Source organism: Orcinus orca, chromosome 15 (genome assembly GCF_937001465.1).
Source record: "Orcinus orca chromosome 15, mOrcOrc1.1, whole genome shotgun sequence".
Classification (NCBI taxonomy): domain Eukaryota; kingdom Metazoa; phylum Chordata; class Mammalia; order Artiodactyla; family Delphinidae; genus Orcinus; species Orcinus orca.
In genome coordinates, this window is record NC_064573.1 from 31,729,288 (window position 1) to 31,742,764 (window position 13,477).

A 13,477-nucleotide genomic window follows, 5' to 3' on the forward strand; every position below is an offset into this window, starting at 1 on the left:
TGTTATATCTTCTTCTTGGATCGATCCCTTGATCATTATGTAGTGTCCTTCTTTGTCTCTTTTAATAGTCCTTATTTTAAAGTCTATTTTGTCTGATATGAGAATTGCTACTCCAGCTTTCTTTTGGTTTCCATTTGCATGGAATATCATTTTCCATCCCCTTACTTTCAGTCTGTATGTGTCTCTAGGTCTGAAGTGGGTCTCTTGTAGACAGCATATATAAGGGTCTTGTTTTTGTATCCATTCAGCTAATCTGTGTCTTTTGGTGGGAGCATTTAGTCCATTTACATTTAAGGTAATTATCGATATGTATGTTCCTATTCCCATTTTCTAAATTGTTTTAGGTTCGTTATTATAGGTCTTTTCCTTCTCTTGTGTTTCTTGCCTAGAGAAGATCCTTTAGCATTTGTTGTAAAGCTGGTTTGGTGGTGCTGAACACTCTCAGCTTTTGCTTGTCTGTAAAGATTTTAATTTCTCCATCAAATCTGAATGAGATCCTTGCTGGGTAGAGTAGTCTTGGCTGCAGGTTTTTCTCCTTTATCATTTTCATTATGTCCTGCCACTCCCTTCTGGCTTGTAGGGTTTCTGCTGAGAGATCAGCTGTTAACCTTATGGGGATTCCCTTATGTGTTATTTCTTGTTTTTCCCTTGCTGCTTTTAATATGCTTTCTTTGTATTTAATTTTTGACAGTGTGATTAATATGTGTCTTGGCGTATTTCTCCTTGTATTTATCCTGTATGGGACTCTCTGTGCTTCCTGGACTTGATTAACTATTTCCTTTCCCATATTAGGGAAGTTTTCAACTATAATCTCTTCAAATATCTTCTCAGTCCCTTTCTTTTTCTCTTCTTCTTCTGGAACCCTTATAATTCGAATGTTGGTGCATTTAATGTTGTCCCAGAGGTCTCTGAGACTTTCCTCAGTTCTTTTCATTCTTTTTTCTTTATTCTGCTCTGCATTAGTTATTGCCACTATTTTATCTTCCAGGTCACTTATCCGTTCTTCTGCCTCAGTTATTCTGCTATTGATCCCATCTAGAGTACTTTTAATTTCATTTATTGTGTTGTTCATCGTTGCTTGTTTCATTTTTATTTCTTCTAGGTCCTTGTTAACTGATTCTTGCATTTTGTCCATTCTATTTCCAAGATTTCGGATTATCCTTACTATCATTATTCTGAATTCTTTTTCAGGTAGACTGCCTATTTCCTCTTCATTTGTTAGGTCTGGTGGGTTTTTATCTTGCTCCTTCACCTGCTGTGTGTTTTTCTGTCTTCTCATTTTGCTTATCTTACTGTGTTTGGGGTCTCCTTTTTGCAGACTGCAGGTTCGTAGTTCCCGCTGTTTTTGATGTCTGTCTCCAGTGGCTAAGGTTGGTTCAGTGGGTTGTGTAGGCTTCCTGGTGGAGGGGACTAGTGCCTGTGTTGTGGTGGATGAGGCTGGATCTTGTCTCTCTAGTGGGCAGGTTCATGTCTGGTGGTGTGTTTTGGGGTGTCTGTGGCCTTATTATGATTTTAGGCAGCCTCTCTGCTAATGGGTGGGGTTGTGTTCCTGTTTTGCTAGTTGTTTGGCATAGGTTGTCCAGCACTGTGGCTTGCTGGTTGTTGAGTGAAGCTGGGTGCTGGTGTTAAGATGGAGGTCTCTGGGAGATTTTCACCGTTCGATATTATGTGGAGCTGGGAGGTCTCTTGTGGACCAGTGTCCTGAAGTTGGCTCTCCTACCTCAGAGGCAGAGCCCTGACTCCTGGCTGGAGCACCAAGAGCCTTTCATCCACATGGCTCAGAATAAAAGGGAGAAAAAGTAGAGGGAATTAGTAGAAGTATGAGGAAAGAAAGAAGGAAAGGAGGGAAGGAAGGAAGGAAGGAAGGAAGAAAGAAAGAAAGAAGCAAAGAAGGAAAGAAGGCAAGAAGGAAAAAAGGAGGGAGGGAGGGAGGGAGGAAGGAAGGAAGGAGGGAAAGAAGGAAAAACAGAAAGAAAGAAGGTACAGTAAAAATAAAATAAAGTATAATAAAGTTATTGAATTAAAAAATTCTTATTTAGAAAAAAAAAAAAGGGACGGATAGAACCTTAGGACAAATGTTGGAAGCAAAGCTATACAGACAAAATCTTACACAGAAGCATACACATACACCCTCACTAAAAGAGGTAAAGGGGGGAAAATCATAAATCTTGCTGTCAGAGACCACCTCCTCAATTTGGGATGATTCGTTGTCTAAAGGAGGGAAGGAGGGAAGGAAGGAAAGAAAGAAAGAAAGGACGAAGGTAAAGTATAATAACGTTATTAAAATTAAAATTGATTATTAAGAAAAAAATTTTAAGAAAAAAACATGGACGGATAGAACCCTAGGACAAATGGTGGAAGCAAGACTATACAGACAAGATCTCACACAGAAGCATACACATACACACTCACAAAAAGAGGAATAGGGAAAAAAATCATAGATCTTGCTCCTAAAGTCCACTTCCTTAATTTGGGATGATTGGTTGTCTATTCATGCATTCCACAGATGCAGGGTATATCAAGTTGATTGTGGAGCTTTAATCCGCTGCTTCTGAGGCTGCTGGGAGAGATTTCCCTTTCTCTTCTTTGTTCTCACAGCTCACAGGGGCTCAGCTTTGGGTTTGGCCCTGCCTCTGCGTGTAGGTCGCTGGAGGGCGTCTGTTTTTTGCTCAGACAGGACGGGGTTAAAGGAGCCGCTGATTCGGGGGTTCTGGCGCACTAAGGCCGGCGGGGAGGGAGGGGCACTGAGTGCGGGGCGGGCCTGCAGCGGCAAAGTCCGGCGTGACTTTGCACCAGCCTGAGGCCCGCCGTGCGTTCTCTCGGGGAAGTTGTCCCTGGATCCCGGGAACCTGGCAGTGGCGGGCTGCACAGGCTCCGCGGAAGAGGGGTGTGGAGAGTGACCTGTGCTCGCACACAGGCCCCTCGGTGGCGGCAGCAGCAGCCTTAACGTCTCCCGCCCGTCTCTGGGGTTCGCGCTTTTAGCCACGGCTCGCGCCCGTCTCTGGAGTTCCTTTAAGCAGCGTTCTTAAACCCCTCTCCTCACGCACCAGGAAACAGAGAGGGAAGAAAAAGTCTCTTGCCTCTTCGGCAGGTGCAAACTTTTCCCCGGACTCCCTCCCGGCTAGCTGTGGTGCACTAACCCCTTCAGGCTATGTTCAAGCCACCAACCCCAGTCCTCTCCCTGCGCTCCGTCCGAAACCGAAACCCGAGCCTCAGAGCCTCAGCTCGCAGCCCCGCCCGCCCCGGCGGGTGAGCAGACAAGCCTCTCCGGCTGGTGAGTGCAGGTCGGCACCGATCCTCTGTGCGGGAATCTCCCCGCTTTGCCCTCCGCACCCGTTGCTGTGCTCTCCTCCGCGGCTTCGAAGCTCCCCCCCTGCGCCTCCCGCAGTCTCCGCCCGCGAAGGGGCTTCCTAGTGTGTGGAAACTTTTCCTCCTTCACAGCTCCCTCCCACTGGTGCAGGTGCCGTCCCTATTCTTTTGTTTCTGTTTTTTTTTTCTTTTTTTCTTTTGCCCTACCCAGGTACGTGTGGAGTTTCTTGCCTTTTGGGAGGTTTGAGGTCTTCTGCCAGCCTTCAGTAGGTGTTCTGTAGGAGTTGTTCCACGTGTAGATGTATTTCTGGTGTATCTGTGGGGAGGAAGGTGATCTCCGCGTCTTACTCTTCCGCCATCTTCAAGGTCCCCCCCACTCTGTACTTTGTCTGATATTAAGTCAGTGTATCAGCTTTCTTTTTGTATTAATTTCCATTCAAATTTTACTATTTCTATATCCTTATGTGTAAGATGTTTCAAGTACAAGTGCTTTTAAAAAATGTGTTCTGATAATCTTTGTCTTTTTAAATTTAAGAGTGTAGTGCATTTAAATATAACTGATTTTGGTACCTTCTATTATTTCTTTACAATTTGTTTTTTTCCTCATCATTGCCATCACTCATTGTAAAGTGAGTATACATCCTGCTTCATTGACTTTAGATTTCTCCATTTGTCTTTGACCATGGGATGTGGGTGCAGTTATCTCTACCTTCTGCCTACCTGTTCTTCATCATAGGAACATCATATTCCAGGTAAGATGTGCTCTTTCAGCCAGAGTCCCAGGATAAGAAGATAGGAGGGACAAAGTAGAAGCCAACTAACAGCCTGGAGCTGAGCTCCAGTTAAGAGTCTAGAGTTGCGAGCTCCACTTAAGACTACAACTAATAATAACTAATAGTTATAGAGTTTTAACCTGTGCCCAGCACTTTCAATGTATATTTTATAGGTGATCTCATTTAACCCTGACAAAGAGCCTCTGGGGCTGGTGTTATTATCTTATGTTACAGATGAGTACAGTAAGACCAAAAGTTTAAGATATTTAGTCAGATTTGCAAGGCTAAAAAGTAGTAGAGCTAGGCCTTGAAACCAAGTAGTTTTAACCTAAAGCCATGTTTTTTTTTGTTTTTTTTTTTTTCGTTTTTCGGTACGAGGGCCTCTCACTGTTGTGGCCTCTCCCGTTGCGGAGCACAGGCTCCGGACGCGCAGGCTCAGCGGCCATGGCTCATGGACCCAGCCGCTCCGCGGCATGTGGGATCTTCCCAGACCAGAACACGAACCCGTGTCCCCTGCATCGGCAGGCGGACCCTCAACCACTGCGCCACCAGGGAAGCCCTAAAGCCATGTTTTTGACTACTGTGCTATGTTACTTCTTTTGAAGTCTCGAGAGTGGTTTCCAATTTCTTTAATCAGTTCTTTTCTATTGCCCTTTCAGAGGTTCTGATTTCCCATTTGTCCTTCAAGTTCAGAAATTCTAGGAGTCTTCCCTTAAAATAAAATTCTCACCCATAAAAAGAAATTAAATTGGGTCATTTCTAGAGACGTGGATAGACCTAGAGAACTGTCATACAGAGTGAAGTAAGTCAGAAAGAGAAAAACAAATATTGTATATTAACGCATATACGTGGAACCTGAAAAATTGGTATAGATGATCTTATTTACAAAGCAGAAATAGAGACACAGATGTAGAGAACAAACATATGGATACCAAGGGGGAAAGAAGGGATGGGATGAACTGGGAGATTGGGATTGACATATACACTATTGATACTATGTATAAAACAGATAACTAATGAGGACCTAATGTATAGCACAGGGAACCCTACTCAGTGCTCTGAGGTTACCTAAATGGGAAGGAAATCCAGAAAAAAGGGGATATATGTATACATATAACTGATTCACTTTGCTGTATAGTAGAAGCTAACACAACTAACACAACATTGTAAACCAACTATACTTCAATAAAAATTAAAAAAAAAAAAATCTCGCCTTTTACATGTAACCAAGGCCTACAACACTGGTAGAGAACATACTTTTTGATCAAGTGTCTCTCCCTTTCTCTCTTTTTAATATAGTTTATTTTCCCCTTAGGTCTCTATGGAAGAAGGCTTGAGTCTGTCCCAAGAATATAACCATGTTTTTTTTGAGACCTCTGCAGCCCTCAGATTCTGTACTGATGATACCTTCATGGCTTAGTGAGGGAGATCCACAAGGAGTCCATGCCATCCTTGATGGAAAAGAAACTGAAAAGACAGCCTATGGAAGAAGTTAAAAGGCTCATTGAACTGTGGTTTTCTCAGGGTTTTTGCCCAGTAGTGGGATTGCTGGGTCATATGGTAGTTCTATTTTTAGTTTTCTAAGGAGCCACCATACTGTTCTCCATAGTGGCTGTATCAATTTACATTCCCACCAACTGTGCAAGAGAGTTCCCTTTTCTTCCCTAGATTTTTTGATGATGGTCATTCTGACTGGTGTGAGGTGATACCTCATTGTAGTTTTGATTTGCATTTCTCTAATGATTTGTGCTGTTGAGCATTCTTTCATGTGTTTGTAGGCAATCTGTGTATCTTTTTTGGAGAAATGTCTATTTAGGTCTTCTGCCCAGTTTTGGATTGGGTTGTTTGGTTTTTTTTTTTGATATTGAGCTGCATGAGCTGCTTGTAAGATTTGGAGATTAATCCTTTGTTAATGCTTTGTTTGCAAATATTTTCTCCCATTCTGAGGGTTATCTTTTTGTCTTGTTTATGGTTTCCTTTGCTGTGCAAAAACTTTTAAGTTTCATTAGGTCCCATTTGTTTATTTTTGTTTTATTTCCATTTCTCTAAGAGGTGGGTCAAAGGATCTTGCTGTGATTTATGTCATAGAGTGTTCTGTCTATGTTTTCCTCTAAGAGTTTTATAGTGTCTGGCCTTACATTTAGGTCTTTAATCCGTTTTGAGTTTATTTTTGTGTATGATGTTAGGGAGTGTTCTAAGAATCATGTACCACATGTTCATTGCAGCTCTATCTACAATAGCCAGGACATGGAAGTAACCTAGTGTCCATCAACAGATGAATGGATAAAGAAGATGTGGCACATATATACAATGGAATATTACTCAGCCGTAAAAATGAATGAAACTGAGTTATTTGTAGTGAGGTGGATGGACCTAGAGTCTGTCATACAGAGTGAAGTAAGTCAGAAAGAGAAAAACAAATACTGTATGCTAACACATATATATGGAATCTGAGAAAAAAAAAAAAAGTTCTGAAGAACCTAGAGGCAGGACAGGAATAAAGACACAGATGTAGAGATTGGATTTGAGGACACAGGGAGGGGGAAGTGTAAGCTGGGATGAAGTGAAAGAGTGGCATGGACATATATGCACTGCCAAATGTAAAATACATAGCTAGTGAGAAGCAGCTGCATGGCACAGGGAGATCAGCTGGGTGCTTTATCACCACCTAGAGGGGTGAGATAGGGAGGGTGGGAGGGAGAGGCAAGAGGGAGGAGATATGGGGATATATGTGTATGTATAGCTAATTCACTTTGTTATAAAGCAGAAACTAACACACCATTGTAAAGCAGTTATACTCCAATATAGATATTAAATATATATATATATATATTTTAAAAAGGCTTATTGAAGAAGAGAGAAAACATGACATGATATCCTTGCTTCTAACTCCCTTACTCTCACTCTCAATATTTTCAGTCAAGCAATTCTAGATATTGTATTGAGCTTTAATATTCTCCCTCTCCCTCCACCACTTGCTTCCTATCTCTCTCTCTCTCCCTCTCTCTCTCTCTCTCTCTCTCTCTCTCTCTCTCTCTCACACACACACACACACACACACACACATTCAATATCTTCCTATAAGTAAAAGCAAAATCTGCATAACTGTACCTCTTGAGATAGTTTGTTTTGCCCTTAAGAGTTGGATGGATTTTGTCAATCAGCCAGATATGTAGTTTAGTTTTTACAATAAATTACTAAATAAAATTGACATTCCAATTGCCTCATTTCCCTTTAAAGACTCTAGTTTCATTTGGTATGCTGTCTGGTTATAGAGAAAATACTCAGAATTGCAGACTGAATGATAAAAGGCTCAGGGGATCTGCCTTTGCCTGATAAGTCTCCAGTTGTTTGCATTTCAGGAATCTCAGTAAATAATAAAGAAGTTCAGGAAACAATTCAGATCAGGAGTCTGCAACCTGGTCTTTCTTAAGTGCAAAAGCCATGCTGCTTTTCCTTGAATGCTTGAGATGAACCTTAGATGAATTATTAATAATAGGAGCTAGTTGTGGGTCATTCGAGGGCTGAAATAAGATATCCCCATATTTACAGTGCTCTGCCCCATCAGGATTCAGCAAAATTATCACAGTGAAGTCACCGGGCTGTGGCAAATGGATACTGTTTTTATAGCAGTAAGAGAGGCTTCTATGAATCTGATGGTTCACATACTTCCAAAAGGACATCCTGAAACCTCTCAGCAAGGAGTCCCTATTAGGACTGAGTAACCTGAGTTAAGACCACCTGCAAGGCAAGAGGCTTCTTGACTCCAGAGACCTTGTTTTCTCCGTTTGTTGCCAAAATTTTCTATCTCTTCTTACTGAAATGATGAAACACCATCAGTTAGAGGGCTTTTTTCTTGTATGTTTTAAAATGGATCATTTTGTAAATGAAATTGTCCATATACTTATTTATCCCATTGTGCTAAGTGGTGTGTTCAAACTCAAACTCAGAAAGCACCTTACCAGAAATAACAGTTCTGACTGTTTAATAGACCAGAGTTAAAATAAAAAACATAAAGAACAGACAGCTAAACATGAGGTGGAATCCATCAAACTAATCTTCATGGGTTGGGGACAGTTTTTATCATAAATTAGAGAAAAGGAAGGACTAAGGCCAGAGTTATCATTAAACATGCAAGCACTTATTATTTTATTCACAATGCTTCTGGCACTGGATAATCTCTGAGAATGCAGGAATGAATCAAGGTTGTTTAACACTACTTAGAAGACTCACTTGTGGAAGAAAAATGGGATTATAAATTTGTAGATAAGAAGACACATTTTATATCATAATATAGCTACAGCAAGAAAGAATAGAGATTGTCATTTTTCAACCACTGGACTAAAATCTTAGCCTTTCAGAATATTGTACTTATGGATCCTTTTATTGCTTGGGGCCAAGGCCTTTCTCACACCCACATGGACTTCACTGTTCTTATTCCTAAGCTCTGGGATCAAGGCAATCAGCTTGCATTTATTCACTTGTTAACTGCTTCTACTCTGTCCCTTTGGATTTTACTCAACCCTCATCTTCTACGGAGTAGGGCACAATCTACCGAGTTTTCCCTGTCCCATATTACCTCTAAAATCAAATCCACTATATCTTTTCATTCTAAGGTATTCATAAGTAAGGAGAAAAACCAAAATATTTTTTTTAAAATGTGGAGATGATATAAAAATAACAAGATTCTTATAGCCATAGAGCTGGTCTTTACTTCCTCGTTTCCTTTGCTCTAAATGTTTAATACTCTGCTTTTATACTGATAAAATGGGTTAGTACATTATTTTTCTCCCTCAGCTACCCTGACCCCTGGAACTCTTCCAAGTTTGGGAAGACTCTGTGCATACTGCAGTCCATTAGATTGTTCTGTTTGCTAGAAGATGCAATCTAAGAAACAGAGTAGTTGGCACCTAGTTTCATATGACAGACCTACATCTTTGAAAACCTGATGACTGCCCTATCTATGAATAACAGTAGTGTTTGACATCTTTGAAAATCTGATGACTTCCCTATCTATGAATAAAAGTAGTGTCTGACACCTTTCTTTAAACAACTAAAAGTCTTTGTAAATTTTATTTTACTGTCAGCTTCCTTGCCTTTGGCTCTAAAGTTTTGTATCTCATTTCTCTCTTGTTCCTTCTCTTTATACTTTTTGAGTCCTGATAAATAATTTACATGGTTTAGAAATTCTTAGAGAGGTTTAGATTGTGGAACAGTTACCAAGTCCAACCATTTCATCATGTGGAAGGAAGGAGGTCTGTAAATGATCACTCAGTGAAACTGCATGAATTTGAAATAATTATCACCAGCAGAGAGAGGCAGACTTTAAGTATTCTTTTAAGCCAGTCTGCTAAAAGGAAGTAAATGTTCTAGAAGAATAAAACCTAGTTATTTTTGCCCAAAGACTATTGACTCACTCTCTTTGATATGACCTAAATTCCAAGATCTCATACCTGATCACTATCCCTGAAAACTTCTAACCAGACCTAGGATACCTCAATCAATCTCAAAGCTTGAAGAAGAAAAGCACAATGTGTACATACCTACATAGCCAAAGGAGTGTCAAGAAACTATGAAACAATAAGCATCCATGTACATTGTAAACAAATATGTAGTCACCCAAGACAATTTACCAAATAGTGACAAAATGCGAGCTATGTGCAAGCACTTTTCTAGATACCACTGGGTGTGTGTGCATGCATGTGTGTGTGTTGGAGAGGTACTATGCAATTCCAAATACATTTTCTGCTCTCTAGAAATATATCATCTATTTTATGTATTTTTAATTAACTGGTCTGGTGGGTCCCCATAATAAAATAATTTGCCAGATTGTACACAAATGACAGTTTATAATGAGCCTTGGAACTTGTGTAGAAAATGCCAATAAGAAAAAAACATGGACAGCTAGAGCCAAGCATTATTCACAGCTGTTTTATTTCTCTACAACTTGTCTATTCTTTCTCATGCGTCCTTGACTGATGGGTAGCTGGGGTGAGGAGGAACTGAATTTTGGTTTAATCCAGTAATTCAGTGCTAAGCTAAGGCAATAATTTAAGAAACATATTTAAATAACACAACTTCTGCATGGGACACTTAGGCCAGTTGTTTTCATTCAAAGTTCTGCCCTGTTCACTGTCCTTTCCAAAATTGCACCTGAGTGTGGGGGAAAGGTGTGGCTTATGCGACCTCATGACAGTAGAATTTCCTCCTCTCATCTTCTAAGTCCTACAGTATCCTCTGTATCGTTTTTGATATTTTTAACCAAGGGTCCGGCCTGATTCTTTTTTTTTTTTTAATTTATTCAATTGTCATTAGAACACTTAACATGAGATCTACACTATTGACAAATTTTTAAGTGTACAATATATTATTGCTAACTATAAGTACAATGCTGTACATCAGATCTCTAGAGCTTCTTGCTTGAAAGTTTGTGCACTTTGATTAGTAATTCCCCATTTCTCCCTCCCCCCAGCCCTTGGTAACCATTTGATTCTGTTTATTAGACTGGTTTACTCAGAGGTATGTCAAAGACAGGCAAATGGGCCCATGATAAATAGGCACTTTCTACTGGAATACATGAACTGGTCCCTTTGCCTTTGGGTCTCAAGGTCCTTCTCAACACAGTCTCTTTATTGTTACACCAGATCGCTTCCAGTCCATTTCTGCCAGTACTTTTGACTCTCTTTGGTATTATTTGCATGTCACACGTAGGCCATGGGGACTCCTGAGCATTGTCTCAATAAAGCTGTTACAGCTCTCTGCCACCACCTCTGTCTAGCTCATGTGGGGCTGCCCCAGGGAGTCCAGTTTACTCCTAGCATTCCTTAAAAGTGAAATATAAACAAAGACCAATCAGAATGGAGACATAATGTAAACAGTAAGTGTGTTCATAACTGTGGGAAATTCGGTCACTAGCCCCAGTGTTTTCAAACTTCCTTGTGATTGTTTGTAAGCAACCTCCCATTAGTTGGCTTGGAAGGCATAGAGTGGAGGATTAGGAAGAGGATGCTACTCTATGACCCATATGCATTGTTACTGTCTCTCTTCCACAAGCCATCTGGTGGAAGGGGAGTAGGCTACTTACTTATTCTTTCTCTAAGTAACCCTTCAACAACAGGCTGGCACCTAAAGTAAATAAGAAAACAGAATTTGATTGTCAAAGATGAGAAATGAGTTTCTTATTTTAGGGGGCTTCTGTTCAGTGAGTGGTACACATTGAATAGACATTTTTCCAAATAAGACATGCAGATGGCCAAACACACATGCAAAGATATTCATTATTAATCATCATTCATCAGAGAAATGCAAATTAAAACCACAATGATGTATCATCTCACACCTGTCAGAACGTTTATCATCAAAAAGACCACAAATAATAAATGTTGGCTAGAATGTAGAGAAAAGGGAACACATACAATGTTGGTGGGATTATAAATTGGTGGAGCTACTGTGGAAAACATTATGATAGTTTCTCAAAAAATAGGAATACAGATACCGTATGACTCAGCAATTCCATCCTGGTGTACATTCAAAATAAAAACAAGAACATAAATTTGAAAAGATACATGCACCCTAATGTTCATAGCAACATTGTTTAGAATTGCCAAGATATGGGAGCAACCTAAGTGTCTGTCAACAGATAAATGGATAATGAAGATATGGTATACATATACAATGCATTACTATTTAGCCATAAAAAAGAATGAAATTTTGCCATTTGTTACAATATGGATAGATTTGGAGGGTATTATGCTAACTGAAATAAGTCAGAGAAAGACAAATACTGTACAACATCACTTATATGTGGAATCTAAAAAAAACTAACTAGTGAATGTAACAAAAAGAAACAGACTGACAGGTACAGAGTACAAACTAGTGGTTACCAGTAGGGAGAGGGAAGGGGGAGGGGCTAGTTGATAGTGGGGGATTAACAGGTACAACTACTATGCATGAAACAAATAAGCTATATGGATATATTATATATCACAGGTAGTATGACCGATATTTTATAATAACTATAAATGGAGTATAAACTTTAAAAATTGTAAATCATTATGTTGTACACCTGTAACTTTATATAATATTGTAAAAAATATGAAAACCCCATCTCAATAAAGTTGGTACATATTTTTTAATAAAGGGTAAAAAGCCATGGATCAAGAAAAATTTCAAGATAGGAGAATATACCTAAACATATTTTAAAACAAAATGATCCCTGTTACACATGCACCAACTAAGACTAAGCCTCTTGAACTATATTTATAAAAATTAAAGTTGTAGTTCTTCTAGTTTGGTTGTTTACATGTTACTAGAGAATGTTCTAACATCTACCTGGCCTAAATCGTCTACTGTAAGGTTACATTTGAACACTTCCACTTGGCCTAAGGTTTCCCAATTAGAGTTACTATTTGGGTTTAGATGGCAAAAGTGAAGTTGTTCTTTCAAGCCATCCATATACTATTAAATACAAATGTTAGAAAGTACAAAATTTAGTCTTCTATTAAAATGTCAAGAGCATAAATATATTTGTCATATAATCTTGTTGCCAGTTGTAAAAGCAGAGCAGAAGGGACTGTGGTGGAAAGGACAAAGAATATGTGAATTTTTATCAGTAAAAAAAAAGAGTACCTAGACCATTCATCATTTTCAGGTCTAAGTAGCCTACTGGGAACTCTGGACATACAGGATTTAACAAAGGAATCAGAGTCCCCAAGGTAAAAGGATTATTAAGGGGAGTAAAGGGATGCTGGTCACAAAAGCAGGGTAGGAGGTAAGAATGCAACACAAAACTCACACCAACAGACTATTATCTACTTCATTCACCTTTTTGCTTCAGTCCAGCTCTGTCTCTAACACACACACACATGTACACACACATAAATATATCAGTATAACTGTCACTCTTCAAACTATTGGTGTGAAAAATTAAATATTATAAAAAATAAATCACATCAGTGCTCACTTCAACAGCACATATAGTAAAATTGGAACAATACAGAGAAGATAAGCATGGGCCTTGCACAAGAATGACATGTGAATTTGTGAAGTATTCCACATTTTTAGGCCAGAAGGGAGTGCACAATATATTTAAAGTCATGAAAGGGAAAAACCTACAACCAAGAATATCCAGCAAGACTCTCATCCATATTGCATGGAGAAATTGAAAGCTTTGTAGACAAGCAAAAGCTGAAAGAATTCAGCACCACCAAACCAGCCTTACAACAAATGCTAAAGGAACTTATTTAGGTAGAAAAGAAAAGGCCACATCTAGAAATAAGAAAATTACAAAATGGAAAATCTCAATGGTAAAGGCAAACCTATAGTAAAGGTAAGAAATCATCCACACACAAACTAGTAGGGAAGTTAAAAGACAAAAGTAGTAAAATTATCTGTAT

At 39.3% G+C, this 13,477-nt stretch overlaps 1 non-coding gene across 1 annotated transcript; it reads left to right on the plus strand.

The window, feature by feature from the left end:
* The first annotated feature begins 13,036 nt into the window (after window positions 1–13,036).
* LOC117198661 (U6 spliceosomal RNA) lies at window positions 13,037–13,143 on the plus strand. Its single transcript, XR_004479881.1, has one exon. It is a non-coding gene; the product is annotated as a U6 spliceosomal RNA (small nuclear RNA).
* Window positions 13,144–13,477: the final 334 nt, after the last annotated feature.